We start from the raw sequence: 25552 nt of genomic DNA, 5'->3' as shown, positions 1-25552 counted from the left end.
GACAGCCCTAGTATATATATTCTAAAACATATCAATGGGGTAGATGTTCTGATTACACAACCAAATGGTTAAATTATATAAATAATTTTTAGTTACTGGATATTTGATGAAGCATTGAGAGAAATGTCAATATTTACACATAGTAAAATTTGGAATTAGCTATTCATTGTTAAAGCCATTTGTTCAGCACATTTGTGTTTAGGATGGAATAAAATTGCACCAGATTTGTACAACTTCCCAAATACAGATTCCCAACAAATTCTGTGAGATATAGTTGGTTTTTACAGACCTTGCAGCCGCTCTCTCTTTCTCGCTCTCTCATCAGCCCACCCTTCCCGTCTCTCGTTCTGTAACTGTTATCAAGTTCTCAGTTTACAGGTTAAACATGAGTTGACAAGCTCAAATTAAGGCTGAGATGCACTGAGGAGCAGCCCCTAAATCTGCACTCAGCATGAGCTGTTTAGCTGTAAAAAGCTGATCTGAGAAACACTGTGGAGCTTATTTATGCAACGGTAATGCACTCACAGTCTGGTCCTGACATATCAAACAAACCGACTTTAATCCCTTTAAAACGGTCAGACATTGCCAGGACTCTGCATTCTTTTAAAGATCCTCAGAATGTGATGGACTCCAAAACAGAACTAATCCCGAAGGATGTGAGATATCTGCTTCTACACTGGAATTGGTTTTTTTATTTTAATTTATGATTTTCTGTATAATTAACAGTACAAATTTTATTCTAGAGTGCATGTACTTTTTACAGTAAATTATTATTAAATTATAATAAAAACAATAATCAGGCATTCCCAGAATTCCCTGCATGACCCAGTTTATTTCATTATATTTTATGGGAATAGTTATGTTTCTTCTTATTTTTAATATCAGTTATGTACATTGGGGGTGTTCTGTGTTATATTTGTAGTTTAGTTAATGTTTATTACATTATTTTAATTTGACATGTTTTAAAGTGATGGTGTTTAGTGTTTGTGTGAGTGACACTGAGCACTGTCTCTACATGTTTATTGGTCATTGCTCCAGGTAGGGCCTCTATTAATGAACTTCATGTCATCGTGTGCCCTTTTGTAATTACTACGGTGATTAACAATACATTATAAAGTGAAAAGCAGATTTTTACAGTTTCAGAAGGGTAATATATCAAGTTTTTTATTTTATAACATAAACGAAGCTAAAGCAGCATAAAATATACAGGCATCAAAATTACATCCCGTAAAGCCTAAAACGTGGTTACCGTATTTTTTACAGTGAAATTCTGACAACCACATCTGGCAGTTTTTTACTGTAAATTTAACAGGATTTTTTTTGTTTTTTTTTACAGTGTACACTCAGTTCAGTAGATTAGAACAAACCCCTAAACAGAATGATTGAGAAATTTTGATACAGTACTGGCTTGTCAATTGGATTCACATTTGAGGAAAACATGCAATTTTTCATGCAATTTAATGCTTGCTTCAGGGCTGTTTGAGAGCAGTCAGAACCAAAGCAATTGCCGAGAGGTGATTGATAGGTTTAGCACCGTTATCTTCTGCCCTCGGGATTCAAACTTATTTGTGAACTAGAAAAGGAAAGTTCATCCAGACAAACTATAAATGTTGGCTTGACAAAATCTGAAGGTACTTTGGGTTATGGGTGGTTAATAGGTGGTTGTTAAAGGGCTCTTTTTATCTATTATAATAATGTAAAAAGCAGCTGAGCACCAAAGCTAAAAAACTGGTTTATCAATGGTTTATTGTATCTAAGTTATGATGACAACAGCAGATAACATCTTTTGTCAATAGCACAAAAAAAAACAATTAATAATATTTGAATATCTACTCTCTCTCTCTTTCTCTCTCTCTCTCTCTCTCTCTCTCTCTCTCTCTCTCTCTCTCTCTCTCTCTCTCTCTCTCTCTGAAGTCAGGACTAGAGTGAAGTTGTCTTTATGAAGACTTTGAGTTTGAAGTACAGCACAATGTGCTCTCTGTTGATTTCGGTGTGTTCAGAGGTGTGTTCAGGTTACACTACACCACTCTCCTCCCCAACCTCAAACACCAGGGGGAGTAAAGATATCACAGCAAAACAACATCCATGATAACTATAATTATTCCCATTACATACAGGAATCATTAGGAATTTCACATTTGTTCCCTTATTTTTTTACTACTAATCTTCAACCTTATGTTGATATCACCCTATATTATTTCCCTTCTGTGACAAACAAAATTAAATCTATTCAAGCTTTTGTTTTCCAATCAGTAGAAGCAGGTGGGGATTATTTCTGCCAAGCACCAAAAGAAAAAAAAAACATCATAAAAGTATGATAAAATTGATCCAAACTGTACATCATTTGCACTTACTTTTAAGTCAGATGCCATACAATATATTTGTGTGAGGAACTGACTGAAATGTTATTTGTGCTAGTGTTAAACCTGCACATTCGAAACTTTGTGCTCTCTAGTGACATCTGTGGTTGAAACTTAAAATTGCATGCAGTTTGCGGAAAAACACTTTACGTGAGTCATGCTTTGGCACTGCTCTTCCGGCGGATGAATCTCATGATTTGAGCTTTGCCTTTGAGTGATCATGACTCTATTGACTCCCAAACAAACGACTCTTTAAGACGATTCTTCTTAGAGAATCAACAACTACAGCACTACCGACAACAGCTGTTGTCCAATTCCCAAATGAATCACTCTCATGAATCGGCTCTTGTTAGTGAATTAACAGACTCATGAATCAGTCGGAGCTGACTGGATAAATCTGACTGAATTAATTGACTCACTCGAAATAACACAAGAACTGTCATTGTGTTATATGTACTTAATGTTTGGTTATGTTGTTATAAAAAAAAAAATCTAATGCACTTTCAGGAATTTATATATTTCATAAATAATAAAATAGTACAATTCTTTTAAAAAGCAGCTCACTTTAAACATGCATACGGAATTTTTAATTTGTAAAAAATGGCCTGCAAGAAATCTTTTTTTTTATTGCCACCTTTCCACTTTTCCAGCCACCTTTAGCCTATATGCTAATTTCAGACCCTGGTGACCACAAATGAAATTTAAGAGCTACAGCAGAGGAAAAAAGTATTAGTCACATAAAACAGTAATGGTTCTTGGTTTATTTTGTTTTCTGAATGAGAACTTGCATTCATTTCCGAACACTTATAATTACTGAATACTGAATGAATACAGATTTCCTGGTTAATTCTGAACAAATACAGCTCTGTTGCACCTAAGAATACAGACAATCATTTGTCGGGGAGTGACATTGTACAGTTGTACCATCAAATTGGTATATCTTATGGTGGTTTCCACAGAGGCAACAATTGCAGGTCTTTTTTAAAGAACACCCCTTTCCTATTGGAAAACATGAGTAGTTATGTTTGGAGGTATCAAAATAATTATACAGAAGCGTTCAAGTTCAAAGTGAGATGTCTGGTCGGAACGTCCCTGCAGTTGCGCTAACCAGATGTTGGTATTGTGTGAGATGCAGAATCCAGCATTAATGACAAGCCTGATGAAAGAGGAGCACAAAGAGTGCAACTATCCCATCAAGCAAACCCAAACAATTCACAAAAAATTGCATGCAAGTGTTCTGTGTGCAGAAAACTATTCTCAAACATAATTTCTATAAGAGCTTTCCACACAACCAATTGTGTCACTTGCTGACATCCTCATTGAGCATGTTTGCACGCTTTCTCACCGATTATTCTAAATGTGCTGACAATGCATCATGTAAATACCTTAAACTGCTTTTTTTTATGCTCATAAATGTTTTGTTTTTTTTATATGGTCAACAAAGCATAAACCAACCAACACACATTAACCAGATTCATGAAACTTTTGTAAATATGTGAGTAATGTACACATAAAATGGAGCTTCACGTAAACTTTACTCCGGATTCACGAACACTTCGTACCCCCCAGATTTAAAGTTAGTAAAACGTGTGTATGTTAGTGAATTCCAGACATACATAAATAGAGCACGTGCACCTTCATACAAAATTATCATAATCCACATCCATAAGTAAGGCAATAGACTCGCTAGTAAAAGAGAAAATGAAGCTTTTAACATCTATACAGTAATTTTTTATACATTTTGTTTTTTTATGAAGTGCAGTAACATCATAAAATATTGATTTAGCAAACACTTGCAAATTCGTTCTAATAAGAAAATACGCATCACATGCTTTTGATATCATCGGAGGTTGGTTTGTGAATTTAACAGTCTAAGAGGTAAATAAAAATGGTTTGACATGGAGCTTTAGTGTAAAAATTGTTCATGCCGACAGGAGGATTTCACCACCATTAACCTTCTCTGGTTCAGTTGGGCGCATTACCAGCATCATTGGAGAAACTTCGAGTAAATCAAGACTGTAAAAGTGATATATCCCCAACTGAAATAATCTTCAAATAAGTTGATAGAATGCCTGAAGAAGGTCTTTGACAGAAACACTATAAGCTACGACAGTATGGGGCTATTTCTATTTTTTCTGCTATATTGTGTATGTTTTTTTATAGCTTTAACAGCATTAACATTGACCATTATCAGTATCGCGATATGCCAATGCCTATACAAAATTACTGAAACCTAAATTATATAGTTCATATCAAATGAAGAAACTCTTCATTTGTTAAGTCTTTCCACAAACTTTTCAAATTATGATGCAGAATTGTGAATAAACTATACTTTGAAGAAATAAATGCAAATACCAAAGAAACGCTTTAAATTAAGTATATGGTTTCAAATGTTTTCTCCCCTAATTTGCTATTTTTCTTAAGGTTAATTTCACTCATTTAATAATTATATATATATATAATATATATATATATATATATATATATATATATATATATATATATATATATATATATATATATATATATATATATATTTAATTTGACTTATTTACTTATTTTATTTCAAGTAGTTAAGGCAGTTTATCTAGAAGAACACAAAACATTAGGATGTCTTACACGTGATTTACACATGGTCAGGAGCAGGTGTAAATTTTGTTCATAACAACTAAAGCTTTGAACATAAGAAAAATGTCATGAATCAGAGAATTTGTTAGAGCGGCTTTACGAATGATTTATACAAAAATGTGTTCTGCTCATGTTTCATGAATGAGGCCTAATGTGCACAAGTGCTGTGTGCACATGACTGTTTACCTTTTGATGTCAAAAGCATAGAATAACCTGATGACTTCAAATCTTATGTAAACGTGGTTTTCTTGCATTGTCAGATTTTATAAGTAAGCTGATTTTTGGTAGTTATCAGAGTATTTCTGTGCATGTAAATGCACTTATTGGCACAAAATGTAAATGCTACAGCACTAACCCAAGCAAGCCCTTGAGCTAATGTTGCAAAACAATCAAAGCTAACAAATGATCTTAAAAAGGTTGTGTGTTTGTTGTGTCTGTTGTTGCTGTTGTTGTTCATGAGCAAAGTATTTAGGCCTGTCTGCAAAGCTCCCCTATTAGATGTTGGCATGTTATGAGTCTGACATATTTCCTGTGTCCTGGATTTTATTATCTTTTATGACACTCTTGGTGCTGCCTATAATAAGCATCGTTATGGCCATAAGTAACACTCACGATGGTGTTTAATGTCTGGAGCTACATGTAAGAAAATCTTAATTCTCAGTCGATTATGGTATGAGTTATCGAGAGGGTCCAAAACCAAAACCATTTCTACTGTCCTCTATATACTCCAGCCAGGGCGCTACAGGAGAACATTCCCATGATTCCGGATAGGAATGTCCTGCTGAAACATGCAGGGACCAATCAGAAACCCCATAGAGAGGCAGGTGTGCAAGCTGGCAGCCCACCACAGCGTTCATAGTCATACTGTGCTCCACACATGGAGAGCACATTCACTCTGGCACGTTTAACAAAGTGTGAATTCCTGAAGCTCTCTTTAAGCTGCGGGTGGTAATGACAGAACATCACTTCCAATCGTAGCATATGCTAAAGATCAGAGCTGATGCTCTGTCAACCTGTGCAAAGGATATTAAATGCTGCTATTAATGAAGCATATAGCTATACCTATTTACAAAAACAAATTGTGTAACCCACCCCAAAGTTGTATTATTTCCTTTCTACCAAAAAACTTAAAATGAGATGTTGCAAAATGTCAGAGCTGCTCTTTTCTTTCAATACAAGTGGATAGTGATTTACATGGGGGCCCCAAATAAACAAGGCCATTATGTTTGATTGCTCATATCTTAAAAATGCATAAAGGCATGTAAATGTTCTGCACTTATATAGCGCCTTTTTAACATCAACGGTATTCAAAGCGCTTTACATTGTGACACATTCACTCATTCTCACACACACTCATACACCAATGACAGCAGAGCTGCCATGCAAGGCGCTAGCCTGCCATTGGGAGCAACTTGGGGTTCAGTGTCTTGCCCAAGGACACTTTGGCATGTGGAGTCGTGTGGGCCAGGACTTGAACCGCCAACCCTGCGATTGGTGGCCAACCCGCTCTACCACCTGATCCACAGCCGCCCGAAAAAACAACAAAATTACTTCATGAGGAACAACTTGTTACACATAAATAAGTAAATCATTAGTGGTCCCATTTTTATTTTGAGCCACCCTGTATAATGTCAAGCTCCAAAAAGGACAAACAAGCACCATAAAAGCACCATATGACTCCTGCACTATATTCCTAGTCTTCTGAAGCCACATGATAGCTTTGCATGGGGATCAGATTGAAAAGTATAGTAAATAAATCTTTTATTTACTTATAATCTTCTCCTCCATCAGAGCTCTTAAATCTAATAACAATAATGGCACTTTTAGACACATTGAGCCAGATTTGTGTGTCACGTGACCAATCATAACACAGCAAATGAGATCTAAAGCGCTTCTCCTTTTGAGTGGAAAGGATTATCAGTGAATAACTTAAATGTGTGTCTGTTCCTCACAAAAAGCTATTGTATGGCTTCAGAAAATGAACGTAGTGGAATATAGTACAATATAGTTCCTTTATATATAGGATTATAGTGTAAGTTGTACATAATAATTAAACGTTTATGGGTTTTTATGGATGTCCTTTTTGGAGCTTGACAGACATGGTCACTATGAACTGTTGAAATGAACAAAAAATCTGCATAAAGAGTCTCACCCTTACCCTTATGTCTTAAAGAGAACGACATATGGTTAAGTAAATAATGACCGAATGTCAAGTTTTATAAATGCATTGCTAGTAGACGCTGTGAAACCAGCAGTACAATGACATCATAAATGAAAAAGAAATGTTTGTACAACTCTTACAACAGACGGTTTCATCCGAGAAGACCATTTCAGTGAGGTCACATGAAGCCTACTCATAGTCCCGGCTCACCGCAGAAACCTCAAACCACCCGAATCAACCAAATGTACACACATACCATAAAGTACAACACAAAATATGCAGACTCACACACTTGGCAAGCCTGGCAGAGTGAAGTCTATGTCCACATATCAGCTTCCAACACACATACACACACACACACACACACCTCCATGCTAACAGCGGAAACCGAAATACAGCAATAGTATAACAGTAAGAGATAATGCTTTGAACTAGAGCCTCAGGGTTTTTGTTCCTGTGGCCCTATAATAGAAAAATCCTGATGCATGGCTATAATAAAACAGCCACCTTTTAAACCCTTGCACAAATATGATAAATACTGTAGTTAAGCTTAGCAACACATTTTTATACATGTACAAAAAACATCATATTTTTAAATAAACATTGCATGTAAAACGATCTTAGATTATCCAGCTGTAGTAAATTCAAGTGCATTTTGATGATACAGGGAACTATTTCTTACACGCACACACTTTAATTGCTCTTCAGCTTCAAAAAAGAGCTAGATTGATCAAAACAATAGCGTGAAAGACTGTATCCAGAGACCTTGTCTTCATCATCACATGCACCAATCCTGAGGCTGAGAGCATGCAGATCTGATGTGATTACAACACACTTGACAACAAGAACTCAGTCTTTTCAGCAGCATATGGGCGTAGTAAGTGCTATAAGTAGAAAAGGAGAGTTTGAATGTTAGCTTGACCAAACCTTGTCTGAATGTATAAACGTAACAGACAGACAGATTTCTATGCAATTGCGTAGGTGTTCTGGTAGTTGCTAGGCATTTGCTAAAGTGTTCTGCATTGTTTCTTAATAGATAAGTAGTTGACAGTCAGATTGAGAGACAGATAGCCCTTTTCCACCATCATAGTTTGAGGGAGGGTTCCAGAGCAAATTCTCGAACTGTTCCGCTCATTTCCACCGCAAAAAAGGATGGAAAATCTGGTTCTGCACTGGCCCCAAAGCTTGCTGGTCTCTACAAAGGAACCGATTATGCCAGGCGGCGGAGGGCGTGATTATGTTCCATCACCAGGTAGCTTCCAAACAACAACAGTAGCTACTATCTGCAGAAAGGAGTACTTCATCACCCTATAACAACAATAAAAACCCCACAAACTGGAGGGATTCTCAATCAAGACCTCAACATAATATTATATGCAATGATAAAAATCCAAATATAACTATCTGCCAAACTAGCCCACTGGAAAAGTGTGGCCGATTTACGGTAGGCTCCAGACAGCTGAGCACAGGCTCGGCTCGGCTTGGCTCAAGAACCACCATCATTTCGGTGGAAAGGGGCTAAGAGGGAAAGATGTGGTTCTTGGTGGGTGCTAGATGTTCTGAGCGGTTGCTAGGCTGTTGCTAGACAACTGCTAAGGAGTTCCGGGTGCTTTCTAGGCAGATTCCATGTGGTTGCTAAGGTGTTTTGGTTGTTTCTTTGGGCATGGCTAGGAAGTTTCTGCAGACCTGATACAGTGTTTTGGTGGTTGCTAGGTAGTTGCTAAGGTGTTCTTACAGGTTGCTAGGCAGTAGCTAAGCTATGTTGTTGCTAGGTGCTTACAATGAACGGATGAACAGACAGACAGACAGAGATTTTGCATTTGGGTTTATGGTTGCTAAGGTGTGTCGAGTCCTTAGTAGGAGCCCAACAAATAAGAAGACATAAGGACTGTGCTTTTGTGGATGCACCTTGAAATCTCTTGGAGAAGTTAAATCCAGAAAGGAGAAAACCCTTAGTCCTGGTTTGTACAATAATAGTATGCATACTTTTTGAGCAAAACAATGACACACCCAACTGAACTCCACCCAATAGGAGAAAGCAACTAATAATGAATACTGTACTAATATCTCTCATGGCAGAACTAATGCCATAATATAGTCTGTTTCTAATAAAACTGTTTTTAGTATGTGTATCCTTTTGTGTCTCTACTATTACTCTTGAGACTAATAGCTCATACTGTTCCTCATTTGGCATGCCATTTTCATGCCTTCCATACTGTCTTGATTTCTCTGTATGACAGAGTTTGGGTGTAGCTGTTTGTTTTCCCAACTGTATCTAAGTCTGCAGCACAAATCATGAAAATAAGAAGAATACTCAACTGTCTGACAAGGAATGCCCAGATAAATAATGTGCCTTTAAGTAAACGCTATCTTTCCATGCAAAATGAGATACAGTGCTTTGCTGCACTTATGGCGAGTTGCATGTTGCATCCTTCAACAACAGCCTTTTTGCAAAGCTACATAACATTGTGACACATCCACAAAACAATTTGCGCTGAAATGTGCAGCCCAAACTGTTATGATCAGACTGAAACGATTATGGAGAATGTTAAAAATAAACTTTCTAAATGATGAACTTCACTACTTGTAAACATATGGACTGGTGTTTATGTGTAAAATGATTCCTTGTGATTTTTTTAGAGTGAGAAAGAGAGAGAGAGGACTTTAGATGTAAGAGTGATAGCATTAGAGAAGACCTGAAGCTCATAAATTATCTTGCCAATAAATTCGGCTCATCTTAAGCCTCCTTTCCAAACCTCAACCTGAATCCAATTATACTCAAATAACAGAATTACAAAGCCTCGTGTAATCAGTAAAGATTCACTTTCACTATCCAGACAAATTATCGTCTCCTGCGCAGGGTAGGATGGGGTCAAAGTGCATGTACTGCTGTAATCCTTGGATGAAGTCTCAGGTTCCTGTATAGCACACACAAATTATGACAGAAAGCATGGATCCCTGTAAATTCATTCTAAATAATTCTGCAAATCAGTGCCGAAAATGTGAAAAAACGTCCATCACGGCCAAACATCGGATACTATAATGCAAGCTCTGGTGTTTCTTTCATTTAGTCAGGTACTTATGTTCACATTACAAATGGTGTCTCTTAAGGTAAATGAACACTCTACGTGAAAGAAGAAACTGCTCATAACCAAAGCAGGAATGAGCTGAATGTCAAGCATAACCCTAAAAACATCTGTAAAAGCTGTGTGGTTCTAGTGCACAACTAGGTGATCATGGGGTATTTACATTTATGCATCTGGCAGACGCTTTTATCCAAAGCAACTTACAGAGCCCTTATTACAGGGACAATCCCCCCGGAGCAACCTGGAGTTAAGTGCCTTGCTCAAGGACACAATGGTGGTGGCTGTTGGGATCGAACCAGCGACCTTCTGATTAACAGTTTACCAGTTATGTGGTTTAGACCACTACACTTTTATTATTCCAGGGAAATCAAAAGATCAGAAATAGGGCTGTACACATATTCGATATGTGCATGTATTTATTTTTTATATTTATGTATTTACTCCTAAATGGCTTAAAATAATGAGTAGCCATTGTAAAATATTATATTTAAATTTTTTAGTTCAATTGTACAATTTTAGATTTAAAATGTTTAGTGCATGAATAAAATACAATAATAACCTGGTTAAAAATTATACATTTTCCATGCAGTTTTTTATAAAAAATTAAAAAAAACTTTTATTTATATATATACATAAAAATTACAAAGCGTAGTTATAAACAGAAAATTTATGTTTTTAAGTATCATTTTAAAATGTGTAAGTTGAAAAATGCCACACTTGGAACTTCTGAGCAAACATATCGCTGAATCAGTGTTAAGACTCAATTCCCTCGAACAGACCATTTTAACTGATGGTAAACATATAATAAAGATAAATAAAGATAAACATAGCAATTATATTGTCTTCGGCATGTCAGCCTTAAAGGGATAGTTCACCCAAATAAGAAAATTATGTCATCCTTTAATCACCCTCAGGCCATCCCAGACTTGCTTTCTTCTTCTGAACACAAACAAAGATTTTTAGAATATTTCAGCTCTGTAGGTCCATGCAATGCAAATAAATGGTGGCCAGTACTCTGAAGCTCCAAAAGCACACAAAGGCAGCATAAAAGTAATCCATATGACTCCTGTAGTTAAATATATATCTTCAAAACCAGTATGACAGGTGTGTATGTAAAACGAATCGGTTACCTAACGTAACCTCGGTTCTCTCTAGATGAGGGAACGAGTATTGCGTAAGCTAGCTTACGCTACGGGAAAGATTAATCTTTTCTGAGATATTGAAGCCAAAAAATTATCCTTAATTTTGTATCCATTGTCAACGCAGTGCAGCAGCTGCATACCTTGAGCGGGCTAGCTAGCGAGCTCATTGGTTGCTCTGCGGCAACTGCTGCAGCCTATAGACGAACTTGAGTGAACTCGCGTCCAATGACAGGCGCCCGCGCCGTCACTGTAGAGTGCATATAAGCGTAAGTTCGTAGGCTGGAACCCTGGTTTTCATTGAATGAAGCGAAAATCACTCGTGGCGCGAGCACGGCCGGCTATGCAATACTTGTTCCCTCATCTAGAGAGAACCGAGGTTACGTTAGGTAACCGATTCGTTCTCTTACGAGAGGTTCTCTCGTATTGCGTAAGCTAGCTTACGCTACGGGAACCCATTGTCAACGCCGTGCGCACCAAGCATCCACTGCATGAGCCCCGGGGGTGGGGGGACCCGGGGGAGCCCTTGTGAGTGGGGGAATAATATTTGGCCGGCAAGAGTGCGGGCCAGTGTGTGTGTAATACATAAGCACATAGTGGGAAGGGAAAGACAGAGCGGCGGTGCCGGTCTATGTGGAATGTGTCCCGTCAGTGCAGCTCACCAGGGGAGCTGTAGCGTATTAAACCGCTAGTAGTTTTGCCTGCAGGGCGGGCACTTCCAGATTGTAAAATCTGACAAAGGTGGAGGGGAAGCCCAGCCCGCTGCCACACATATGTCGTGAATGGAAATCCCGCTGGACCATGCCCACGAGGAGGCCATGCCTCTAGTGGAGTGAGCCCTAATGCCTAACGGGCATGGTAGGTCTTTTGACGCGTACGCGGCAGCAATAGCGTCCACTATCCATCTAGACAGTGTCTGTTTCGAGGCGGCGAAACCTTTGGTGCGCCCTCCGAACGAAACGAAAAGCTGCTCAGAGCGTCTGAAAGAGGCGGAGCGCGCAGTATACAATCTCAGTGCTCTGACTGGGCAAAGGAGATTGGCGTCGCGTTCGCTATCGGATGCTGGCAGCGCCGATAGGGAAATGATTTGTGCTCTGAAAGGAGTACCGATCACCTTGGCTTGTCTAGGCTTTAAAATGACCTTGGAGTCACTTGGTCCAAACTCAAGACACGCAGCGCTGACAGACAGCGCGTGAAGGTCTCCCACACGTTTAACTGATGACAGGGCAGTTCGAAAAACGGTTTTGAGTGAAAGGTATTTCAAATCCACGGATTGAAGCGGTTCGAAAGGGGGGGCTTTCATAGCTTCGAGAACTACGGAAAGATCCCAGATAGGAACCGATGGGGGGCGCTCCCCTGAGGAAGCGGATGACCAGCTCGTTTTTTCCCAGTGACTGGCCGTGCAGGTACACTTTGAGCGTGGATGGGGATCTGCCCTTATCCAGCAGCTCTTGTAAAAACACGAGCAGCGACGACACCCCACATGTCCGTGGGTCCAGGTCTCTGTCGGTGCACCATTTTGAAAACACAGACCATTTGGACGCATAGAGTCTTCTCATGGAAGGGGCTCTAGCGTGTATGATAGTGTTTATTACTCCTTCTGGCAAAGCGACGGGTAGTCGTTGATCACCCACGCGTGCAGCGCCCAGCGCTCTGGGTGGGGATGCCAGATCGTGCCGCGAGCTTGAGAGAGGAGATCTGCTCTCACTGGAATGGGCCACGGGGCTGTCAGTGACAGCTGCGTAAGCTCCGGGAACCATGTCTGATTCTCCCAGCGCGGGGCTATGAGGAGCACCGAGTGACGCATTTCCCTGATCCTCTGCATTACCTGTGGCAATAGCGAGACGGGAGGGAAGGCGTAAAGCGGGCGGTTGGGCCAGTCCTGGGCCAGCTGCGTCCTCGCTTTTCGAGAAAAATACTGGGCAGTGAGAGTTCTCTTCTGACGCAAAGAGGTCTAGCTCTGCTCTGCCGAATATGCTCCATAACTTCTGGACTGTTTGAGCGTGCAGGGACCATTCCCCTGGGGAAATATTGTCTCTGGACAGTCTGTCTGGGCCGTCGTTCAGGTGGCCTGGCACATGCGTCGCCCTCAGCGAGCGCAGGTGGCACTGGGACCAACTCAGTATGCGTTTTTTCAGATGGAAGAGGTTCCTGGATCTGACACCGCCCTGACGGTTTAGATAGGATACCACAGATCTGCTGTCCGAACGGACCAGGACGTGGTGACCCTGAATGACCGGGAGGAAGCGCACGAGCGCGTACTCGACCGCTATCATTTCCAGACAATTTATGTGAAGGAGCTTTTCCTGAACTGACCATAGGCCAAAAACCGGAGAGCCCTCGCAGACCGCGCCCCAACCCGTGTTGGACGCGTCTGTCGAGATTACTTTTCGGCGAGATACAGCTCCCATCGTCACTCCCCGCTGATACCATTCGGCCACTGCCCAGGGCTGCAGAGCTGAGATACAGGTCTGAGTCACTCTGATCGGCTGGCGGCCCGTGGCCCAAGCCCGGCGAGACGCGCGGGTGTTTAGCCAATGCTGAAGCGGGCACATGCACAGTAAACCCAGCTGAAGTACTGCTGCGGCTGAGGCCATGTAACCTAGCATTCTCTGAAAGTTTTTCAGAGGCGTGAGGCTGTTCATCTGAAAGGACGCGGCTAGTCGCTGAACACGGCGCGCGCTGTGTAGATAAGCGAGCCATCATCGCCATGGAGTCTAGTTCTATTCCAAGGAAGGAAATTGTCTGACTGGGCTGTAGTGAGCTCTTGGTCCAATTGACTGCAAGACCCAAACTGTTCAGATGACTGAGGAGAACTGTCCTGTGAGACAGAAGCTCCGTATGTGACTGTGCCAAAATCAGCCAATCGTCCAAATAGTTCAGAATTCGCAAGCCCTGACTCCACAGGGGTGCGAGCGCCGCATCCATGCACTTCGTGAAAGTACGGGGTGCTAAAGACAGGCCGAACGGATGGACGGTGTATTGATAAACCTGGCCGTCGAAGGCGAATCTCAAAAATGGCCTGTGACGGGGATTTATCTGAATCTGAAAGTAGGCATCGTTCAGATCGAGAGAAATAAACCAGTCCCCCTGGCGCACATGCGCGAGGAGTTTCCTGATTGTAAGCATTTTGAACGGTCTTTTTGCGAGCACTTCCCGATTGAGGTGAATGGGGAAAGAGTCACATCTGTGAAGTGATGCGCGAGCATAGTCACGGGCATGGGACTTACATACAGAGAGGTGTTTGCTGGCCGTGTGACAGAGCGGGCAGAGAAGGGCGCCACGACGGATTCGTGGGCGCGTTTATTGACTCTAACACTCGAGCTGGCTGTGCCCGCTTTATGTGAGTGGGCTCTGATAGGGACACGGGAAGTGTAATGCTTGTGTGTAGGGGTGAACACTTTATTGTGGGCACATTTTCTACACATAAGGCATGTTTGCTTTTTACAAGATTTCTTTGGGTCGCCGTGAAAACGGCATTTGAGTGCAGGCAAGCGGGCAGTATCACCGGCTTGTTGGCTGCTGAATCCACCACTGCAGTAGCCTGAGAGAAGGGGACTGACAGGGGGCGAAACTTTGACGGTGGTCCGGCCGCGGCGGGACTGAGCCGTCGTTTCCTCAACAAATCTAGGAGGACTTTGGTTGCTCGGGTTTCAGCGCAATCTTAGTCCGAGGCCCGCGGGGGGGCGGCGGTCTGCGGCGGCTGTCTGAGCATGTTCTAGGGCGGCCGCCCTGTCGACGTTGAGAAGTCTGGCTTTGCTGAGCTGGGCGCTGTGAAGAGGCTCGTGCAGGAGGCTGGTCACGTGGGCGGCCTGCAGAGGAGCTAGCGCGACGAGGCAGGAAGAGATTCATGGCTTGGGTGGCTTTCTGGAGTTCCGAGAAACGGTCAACAATGCCACTCACCGCGGAACCGAAGAGACCGGACGGAGAGAGCGGCGCGTTGAGGAACGTGGAGCGTTCAGCTTCTCCCATGTCGCTAGCGTTAGCCATAGGTGTCTCTCGGTCACAGTCAGCGCGGCCATGCACTTCCCTAGGGCTTGAGCTGCAGCTTTGGTGGTGCGAAGGGCAAGATCCATCGCGCTCCTTAGATCTGAAACAGCCTCTGGGTGCCTGCCTTTCTCATCCCACTCTCGAAGAAGGTCCGCTTGGAGGATCTGTAAAACGGCAATGGAATGCAGAGCAGATGCGGCTTGGCCGGTGGCAGCATAGGCGCGGCCAACACAGGCGGAAGTAGTTCTGCAGGCCTTAGACGGGAGCACTGGCTTAGACCGCCATCTCGACCGGGGGGATGGAAGAGTAGCCCCTCTCGGTGGCGCCGTCCACCAACGGTTCCTGGCCGAGAGAGGCGCGTTCCACGATTTAGAGAGCTCGCCGTGGAGTTCCGGCAGGAAGGGAGCAGCCCGGGCCGCGGGCGCCGTGCGGCGACGGCTCTGAAGAAAGCAGTCGTCGAGTCTGTTGGGAGCCTGCTCAGAGGGCGGTGACCACTCGAGCCCGAGGCGGTCGACAGCCTGTGTGAGGAGGCACGTTAGTTCTTCCTCAACTCCGGGGTGGGTCCTGCTGGATTCCTGGGCCGAGGAGGCGGCTTGGGAGCCTGACCACTCCTCGCTGTCCGAAGCCATGATGGAACAGCAGCCCTTATCCTCCGCCTCGTCATCCGAGATGGCAACAGTGCGGCCGCTCGGCGGCAACTGCGCGTCCCGGGGGGGCGGGGAGGGTGAAAGCGAGGCTCGAGGGAGAGGCTCCAGCGAGGTAGTCGCTTCTAACACCAGTTCCGGCAGCCTTTGGGAGCGGCGCTTCCTTCTGCGCGGCGAAACGAAAGGCGGCGCGGCGGCTTCGGTTTTGAGTGCTTCGAGTCGAGCCTGCAGGGTCGACATCGGAAGCTCCTCGCAGAGATCGCATCCGCCGTCAGCGAGGGCGAGCTCTGCATGTTCCAGTCCCAGGCAGAGAGCGCAGATGAGGTGGCGGTCTCCGGCGCTGAGAGGGGCGCGGCATGAGGCACGTGCGAGGCATCTTTAAAAAGACGCTCGTTGCTCTTTTTGTGAAGTTCGCTGAGGAACTAGCTTGCTCTAAAAAGGATATGTCGCCGGATGGCGTAGCTCGCAGGATGGCTGAAGGTGGCGAAGACGGCCGGCTTCTTCGAGCGCTGTCCAAGCTTGCTAGATGCCCCTCGAACGGCGACGCGGCTTCTGCAGTTCAGAGATGCGAAGAGCTTTGCTGAATAGATGAAAATCAGGGTTCCAGCCTACGAACTTACGCTTATATGCACTCTAGCCACGCCCATTCTGGCAGGCTTTGATACAGTGACGGCGCGGGCGTCTGTCATTGGACGCGAGTTCACTCAAGTTCGTCTATAGGCTGCAGCAGTTGCCGCAGAGCAACCAATGAGCCAATAGCTAGCCCGCTCAAGGTATGCAGCTGCTGCACTGCGTTGACAATGGATACAAAATTAAGGATAATTTTTTGGCTTCAATATCTCAGAAAAGATGAATCTTTCCCGTAGCGTAAGCTAGCTTACCTCTCGTAAGAGAACAGATAAATATCGAAGTCATTTTTACTATAAATCTCCACTTTTTCTTCACATTTTCTTCTTTTGTTTTTGGTGATTCACAGTTGTCTTTGAGCATATCACCAACTACTGGTCAGGGAGGAGAATTTATTGTAAAAAAAAAAAGGACTTAAATATTGATCAGTTTCTCACCCACACCTATCATATCGCTTCTGAAGATATAGATTTATTCATTTGAGTTTTGTGGATTACTTTTATGCTGCCTTTATGTGCTTTTTAGAGCTTCAAAGCTCTGTTTGCCTTTCACTTGCATTGTGTAGACCTACCAAGCTGAGATACTCTTCTAAAAATCTTCATTTGTGTTCAGGCATTTTTTGGGATGTATGAGGGCAAGTATGTTGGTTGAACTATCCCGACCTCACAAGTCTTAATAAAGGAGGGATGGTAAAAGTAGTCTAATGGCACAGCTAAAAAACATTGTGATATTCACAATGTTGCTTAATTTATATTAAAAGGAGTTCCATAGCAAATATATCATATATGTTTGTTATATCACCAAATTCCAGTCGGAACACAACAGAAGCCTTTCGTATTTGTTGACAAAATGCCTGTTGTTTCATCCAAAGCTATGTGAGACGATTATGTTTGAAGAACGCAGTTTGTGCCTTGTAACTTTTTTCTTTCACATTGTGCAATTTCGCTCTCTAAAGTTATTATTTTTTTTATTTTTTATCAAGGCAGCACACTAGACTTTGGAACTGCCCCTAAATCGCATGTAATCTTATTTGTGTCCTAAAAGCAGAGGGCGTTTACTTCCCTCGGGACCATTCTCACTCTTCAACAGTATTGAAATCAACATCAAATGCTTCAATCTGTCATTGACTTAAAACTGTTTACTTCCATAATTAGAGTTACAAAGGCTTGTTGCACAGTTGCAGGATGTGCACATCAGAGCTGCTCAATTATCGTCAAAAGGCACACCCTAATAGAAGGGACCCGTGTGAAGCCATTGTTTTCAGGAGGAGAATACTGGAGCTGTGTCGCAGAGCTGTGGACGTGCAAAACCCGAAAAGCAAGGACAGGAATCAAAGCCTGGGAGCCAGGCCAGAGAGGAGGGACTCAGGATGGCCAGGGTGGCAAATATCAATCCCCTCTTTCTACCCTCTCTGTCTGGGAGCAGTGTGAGTCTTACTTGCCATGGGCGTATGAACATTCTTAAAAGTGTGACTCTGTATTAAATGCACTAAATTGAAAAGCTTAAAACTTTCAAGAAACATCAGTCAGTACAGATTTTGTTATATTAATTTATTTTGTCTAAAAATACTGCTGCAACCAGGATTTAGGAATGTCAACTTACATTGAATGAGGGAACAGAGTATCACAGAAATGGGCCTTTGAACTTGGGCCAGTAAGCATCCACCAACAAATCACATAGCAACGCCCTGGCAACCTCCCACAACACTTCAGTATCCATGAGTATTGCATGGGAAAGCAACATGCAAATTTTCTTCAGCATATGTACAAATCTACTTTCCCTTTGCACTATAGTCCAGCAAAATAAACAAATGTACAATACATGTGGGCATTAAGACCAAAACCGAACAAGTGCTTTGAAATTTAAATACAAATCAGAAGTGTTCAGTTTGGATAATTTATAACAAATTTACACTCTACATACTGTATTATTGTAATCAGTTAAAACAACAAACTTATCAAATAACTGTATGTCCTATGTTGTTGTAAAGCTCTAAAAGAGTAGAATATAACCAGCCCATATATTTTACTCACAGATAAAAAGTATCGTGAGTAATAGCCAAGTATATGTCTTTTGATAATTATGTTAAATGTGAACAGGTGTTGCTTAATTGCTTATAACTTCACAAAAAATAAACAGAACTTTAAATATATATAACATATCTTTACTTAGAGGAGGCAATTATCTTACAAACGAGCCTACACACAAGGTAATCGGATGCATAGATAATTAGATAATTGACACGAAGCACAATGTGCACAATGTGCATACAGCATCTGGCTATCTGGCAATCTGGTTGAAAACACGTTAGCTTACCTGAATCAGATGATGTCATCAGAAATGATGTAGGGTCATGGAATGCTAAACCAATTGGATTGGGTTTAGATCGATGCAAAAATCATCCATATTTGGGCAGAAAGTCATGTGATTGGTGACTGTTACATATGACTATTTTGTACACTATGATAAATTATTTTTGTAGTTTGCAGTTTTTTCGGAGCCACTATTTTCATTCCCAGAGCTATATAATGTCAAATCAGAAATACAAGAATAACAAATTGGGCTCAATCGTTTTTTTCAGTAGTTTCTTAAGCTGAGATGCTCAGAATCTATCTAAAAAAAAATTGAAACGTTTTCTTTTTACTTTTACGAAAGACTTGTTGTTATAAGCCTTTAATTTAGATATGCCACTGAAACAGGAAATCTTTAAAAACACCATCAGAGCTTAAAGAGTTCAAATATAATGATTATATCCCAGAAAGTTGGTAGTTGGTTTGTTTAGTTTAGGTGGTTCATATACGCCCCTGCATAACCCAAACTCTCGTCTACACCCCAAAAGGCCCATTCAACCACTTCACCCATGTTTCAGCAACCAAAACTTCTCTATTACATGCCAGACATAAATCATCCCTAATGACAAAATATTCCTCTCTGAAGCTAGTCCCTAGAACAGGAGACAGACCACTGGATATGAAATGATCCTGAAAGACTCTGCCAGGAGTGCTGGGTAGGAGACAAAAGCCCTCTACTGTGCTCCCTGAGAATCAGTGGCCTGTCCTGCAGTGAAGGCTCCGTCCAGCCTCATAAACTGACAAGTGGCAGGGAACAGTGAGCCACTTCTAAAGTACAGCTCGCTGAGTGACTGTATCTCAATGAGGCATGACACGGCGCGGCTTACTGCATGGCCACAGACTTGTATGCGCAGACGGATAAAAGCACAACTACAAAATACACAGGCTTATGTTAATCAACAAAGCCATTGTCAAAATGGGTTACAGACTAAATAAATTATGTATGACATTAGATACTGTGTGACAATAGGAGAAAGATGGAAGAAGGACTGATACTTTATATACGTTATTTTTGTGTGAGCGAGAAACACAGAGCATCGGGAAACTAGCAACAGCTAGCTGAGCTATTTTTAGAGCAGAGTAAAATTAGAAAAATGTAATTAACTATACAAATTCCCATGTCTTCAAGCCTGGAAATAATAAAACAATTCCCTGATGAAAGAATTTAGAAATGCCCTGATATTTCCAAGTTTTCAAACACTGTGAAAGATCATGAGTTTGTTGTTAACTGATGTTATTAGACACAACACAAGGCGGAGTTTAGTTGGTTAGGTTTGACAAGCAACGATGCAACTTATTGCATTAATACAGAATTTACATAATGTGTGGTCACAGGTGTGTGTCTATGGTCATTTTGCAACGAATTTGAGCATAACCTGTCCAATCAGATTTTCGAGTCAGAACAATCCATTGTATGAAATGTGTTATTTGTAATGCAAGTTTTACATAATGAGATGCAGTACCTTTCATGTGTACAGTAATTGACTCCATCCATCCAAAAAAAATAATTAACTATATTGCAACATATACAGTTACAGTGATGGAAGAATTTGGTCAAACTGCCCAGAGCTATAAGATACCAACATTGCATGCCACAGGAATACCCTCTAACTGCAAAACGTTGATGCGAGTAATATGAACACAAACCCCAGAAAATGCAAGTAAATCAATTCAAAGTATCAAACATCTAAAGTCACTGTTGTACATCAGCGCAACTCTTACCAAATACTGCAGATTGTGCTGAATGATGCTGATTGTCCGGAGGACTAGAGTCTTATTCACAATTCCAAATGTGTGGCAGTGTATTTTGGTACTAAACCACCATTCCAACACTGTTGTAAAACCTTATGAAGAGGAAAGTCTGTATACAGTAGAGCTTACTGCCCAGAACCCAGCACAAAACACACTTCCTGTCAACCACACCTCTGTCAGGCTCTCAACCTCCTTAGCACATTCCCAAACAGGGCTGTACACCCAATCCTGTGCTTTTATTGATGTTAATATTGGTGCTAAGAAGGTTCAAAAATGTGTTGGTGCAGAAAACGATACAATAACACAATAATGTAGTACACAGAATTGTGTTGTTGAAACTACATTTACCACACTAATCTCACGAAAATTTTGTGACTGTGGTGAAGTTTTTACAAAATGACATGACGTATTGTGGCATTTCCCAGGTGAAATGTCCACTGTGTGGTTTCTAATGGCACATTTCCACTGCACGTTATGGTTCGACTCGGATCTACTCTACTCACTTGACTTTTCTGAGCTTCCTTTTCCACTGCTGTTTAGTGCCGCTTCAACGTGGGTGGGATTATATGCTTATCATCATAGATGCGCAGCCTCTACTGCCGTGACATCATCTTAAACGCGACACAAAACAATAAAACAATAACATGACCGTGCAGTGCACCTGCCTGAATTACTAAACGGCCAATATGTGAGAACCATTTGGAAATAGTTCCATTGCTCAGTCTGGGACAATGTGTACTTGACACTAGTGTTCAGCGGACAGGGTGGACTGGAGGCAAAAAAGGCAAAAAACACCCTCCCAACCAGACCACCTCCCCAACGACCAAACCCAGTTCTGAGTCACCCATTTTCTTATTGGCTAGCATGGAGTGCAGCTTTGGAAAACGACCCATCGTTGTTCTGTATGCACATAATTACTCTGCTTGTCCTCAGTCAAACCTTCATTTCTTGAAAAGCTTAGTAGCATCAGCATGCTGGAAACTAGAGAAGAAAAGAAGTCTTTATTTTGAGCTCTGACAATGATGGTAAAACATGTTCACAGAGGTTTTAAAAGTAATGAGAAATTATATTAAAGAAATTCTTAATTTCGACATTCTGTCCAATATCTACTTTTGTGCCCCACAGAAGTAAGTTTTGAAACAACATAAAGGTGAGTAAACAGAATGTTCCATTTTTGGGTGAATTATCCCTTTACAGTGAAAGTACATGTACTTTGTAAACATTTAACAAATTTAAAAATCAAATTATGGATGGATGGATGGATGACAGGGGGATGGATGGATGGATGATTGGACAAGGGGAATGGATGGATGGATGGGTTGTCAAAGTGACATAAGATTTATCTAAGAATACAAGAGTACTATTGATTTGTTTCAATAGTACTCATGCAAAGTGTAAATTCTCTCAGTATAGCAATGAAGTACATTTTCCTCAAGTACTTTACACCCCTGCTTCTGTGCAACCAAATATACAGTAGGAGACTTTTGGCTCTTAGCAAGACTCCAGCATGTCCAACCAACTCAGGAGCAAAATTTCACTCCTCAAATGGCAACATAAATAAACATGGTGAGGTTAATAGTCTCTTGTTAGCAGCAGGTCATTCCTTATATACCTCACCTTAAACAAAGGAACATTGCAATGAGGAAATGTGGTTAAGCATTGTAAAAGACAACACAATGTTTTCAAAACGTCATACCAGGACTAGCAATTTGTTGCAGTATTTTACAGTGTCCAAAAAAACAACTGAAAAGGAGTGGGAAATTACGGTGGTCAAAGTTAGTCAATTTTCTCACATTGCCTCCTGCCCGCAGGCTGGCATGAATGTTACTCATGACGCATGTGGTAATTCTCCCTTGTCTAAACAGAGAAGTCCCCCTCTAGAAGTAAACTATAGCAAGTACAACACATGAACAGTATTTGACTATTGTAATATTGAAATTATGTAAGTTGTGCGCCTATTTAGACTCAATAAGTGCCTGAGAAAATACATACAGCATGTCTAGCTTATGTGTTGTTTTGCTTAATATGTGTTTGACAGCCAGTTGCGTCTCATGAAATTTCAGTGTTAAAATAATGAATCCTGTTCTAGATTTGTCCTGATTTGTTGCAATGCATCTTTAATATATGAAAAATTAAACATTAAAAAATATAAAGTTTTTTTATTACATTCTAATTGTATTGAAAATATTAAAAAAATGTTACATTATCTGGGCATTTCCTCTGGCAGTATTTGCCATCTGACTGTAACACGCTGGCTATCTCAGCAGTGCCCTGGCACTCTACACATGCGTGCAGAGCACTTGGCGTCTCACAATAGTTGGCCTTTGTGTCTAATGAATAATTTACTCTCCCACTTAACCTTACTTGCCTATATTTACAATCACCCAGAGATTGTCACTTCATTTTCCAGCCTTTGGAATTCAAATCAAGTCCGGTCTCACAGACGTGCCTAAACTCGCTCCACGTCTGTGTGCAATGAACCGAGTATGCACTCATTTTTGACCTCTTGTATAAACAGGCTTGTTTACAGAAATGAGGAATAGTGTTAGTTAATGAGAGAAGAAGAGATTGACTATTGCCATTTGGTCTACCAGTTTGACCAGCTGAAAAGTGCCCGAACCTGCCAACTGACCATCTGTTTTCATTTTCAGCAGCAGGTTTTGCAGTGTACTTTTCTGGAATTAGAATCTTGAAACCGTTACCCAAAGGGGCACACATACCGTCAAATTCTGATATCTTTTTCTATTTTAGGCACAGTGCACTTCAGCTCATGTCTGTTAGCAATGTCATATCTGTGTTCATGTGCTGTTTTTCTTCCATCATTCAATCAGCCAGGGGACCAGAGCCAGATCGCCACCAAGTCTGGCCAAAGCAAATGGTCTAAGCATTTGTTTTTAGTGGCAGTGGAGGTTACGCAGGGGCCATGTGCAAGTCTTCTCTAAATGTGGAATGGGAGATCTGAGTTATGACAAAGGCTTGAATTATATGAATTGGTTGGATTTACAGTATATATACATTAATCAATCTGTGAAGGTAAGGAATTGCTTAAACCAAAATTGATCCTACATACTTTTCTAAAGCATGTTCCTGGTTTGTATACAAATCACAAGTGTACTGCATGTTATTTCTAGAGCGGTCAAAGTTAACACTTTAATGTATGCAATTAATAAAAAATGTTTAATGCGTAATTTTTTCTTAATCGTGATTAGCGCATTTATCGGGGCACTTTAATTACCACAGAAGCACGTCAAGTCTTATCTACCACGAAAATGCAGAATGATGTTTGTAAGCAATTGCCATATGCAGTTCAAACTGGCACTTGATGCTGATGCCCTGATGAAAATTGTGAATGCAACTTCATGATTGCTGTAGCAAAGCAGATAGCAAAAGTCTCTTGACATTGTGGAGGATAAGTGTTTAAGATATTTAATGCCTAATGCAATGAACACTCAACTGATGGGGACTAGTTCTTTTAATGAGTCAAACTCCTTCTTAGACTTTGGGAACTGTTTAATGTTACTAGAATTGCTGGTATTTTAGGCCATTTCTATCGTTATACTGTGGAAGGCTTTGTTTGGAAAATGTTAATAAAACATTATTTTTACATATTGTTTTGATTTCTTTCCTAAGAAGGAAATGAGTGCATTTTGATGGGATAAGAAGTATGTATTGAGTCAAATTCAAGCACTTTGGAAATCTGTGACTATTCGTGATTAACTTTGAAAAATGATGCGATTAATCACGATTAAAATTTGTAATCGACTGACAGCTCTCATTATTTTAAATGATTTTATCTGTAATATTTTATATAAATGCAATAGCTTGCTCCACCTCTGAAATTACTCTTACTTTTGTTTAACCCCTTCGTTATAACCACCTGGCTCTATTCTAGTATGTCATGCTCACTTTTCACAATCCAATCACTTCTAGAAGAAATAAGTAAGATTATGGAAGTAAAATGGAAAAAACAGCATTTCACATTAAATGTAAAGTAGTTTATTTCATAAACGTTTAAAAGACGTCGTTTTCATCTTATGTCTAATGGCAAAAAACAAACTGCAGGCATTCTTGGGAATGAGGGTGGAAATTCCTGCAAGTTTGGCGAGGGAATTGATGACACATCTCTAAACAGTTCTAGTCTCTTCGGTCTTAATCGCTGTTTAAACAAGACAGCTTCAGAGTGTCACTGCTGTCCTCCCAAATCAGACGCAATTCATCAAACAAAAAGCCCTGTCTCTTATTTGTTTCTTCCTTGATGATCTTTAAGGTACACTAAGTACGTTTTTGCTTATTACAACATTTTACACATAAAGAACTAAATAGTATTTTTTATAAATATGTTGAAAATGATGTACATTAACATGAGATGAAGACTCAAGTCATAATAGAAACCTAATAAAAGCGATTTCATTTTATATAGAGCAGGTCGCCTCCTCATGGGCGCTTCCATGTTGACAGCTCATGACATTACTATTACCACTAATAATGCTAATAATAATAACATGCTTACTTTATATACAGTAGCGCTTTCAGACAATACTCAATCATAAAAGTACATGTAAACAAAACAAGCAAACCAAACAATATAACAACAAACACAATATACTTACTACAGACAATAACGGAGCCAAAGTCAACAGTATAGTCCTGAGTGATGGTATCAGCAGGATTGTGATCCAACAGACAGTTCAAACAGAATGAGTGCAAGTGAAAAGATAAAACGTCCAAACAAGAGGAAGTCATGAAGCAAATGTGTGTAGTATGAGATAGAGAAAAACACAAACTAAAAGTAACAAAACAGATGACAGACAAAC

General features: G+C 41.0%; 1 protein-coding gene across 6 annotated transcripts in view; it reads right to left on the bottom strand.

The window, feature by feature from the left end:
• The window catches only part of LOC127654637 (tensin-1-like), a 345068-nt gene that overhangs the window by 164741 nt on the left and 154775 nt on the right, over positions 1-25552 (bottom strand). Inside the window, exon 1 of one of the 6 annotated variants that reach the window (XM_052141867.1) lies at positions 20709-20729. The exons of the other annotated variants lie outside the window; for them this stretch is intronic. The gene's annotated coding sequence lies outside the window, so the exon portion shown is untranslated. Of the gene's footprint in view, positions 1-20708; positions 20730-25552 lie in introns of those variants that run through there. 6 annotated transcript variants of the gene reach the window in all.

The sequence above is a fragment of the Xyrauchen texanus genome, chromosome 14 (genome assembly GCF_025860055.1).
Source record: "Xyrauchen texanus isolate HMW12.3.18 chromosome 14, RBS_HiC_50CHRs, whole genome shotgun sequence".
Lineage (NCBI taxonomy): Eukaryota > Metazoa > Chordata > Actinopteri > Cypriniformes > Catostomidae > Xyrauchen > Xyrauchen texanus.
Note: the sequence above shows the minus strand (reverse complement) of the source record. Positions and strands in the feature narration are given on the sequence as shown.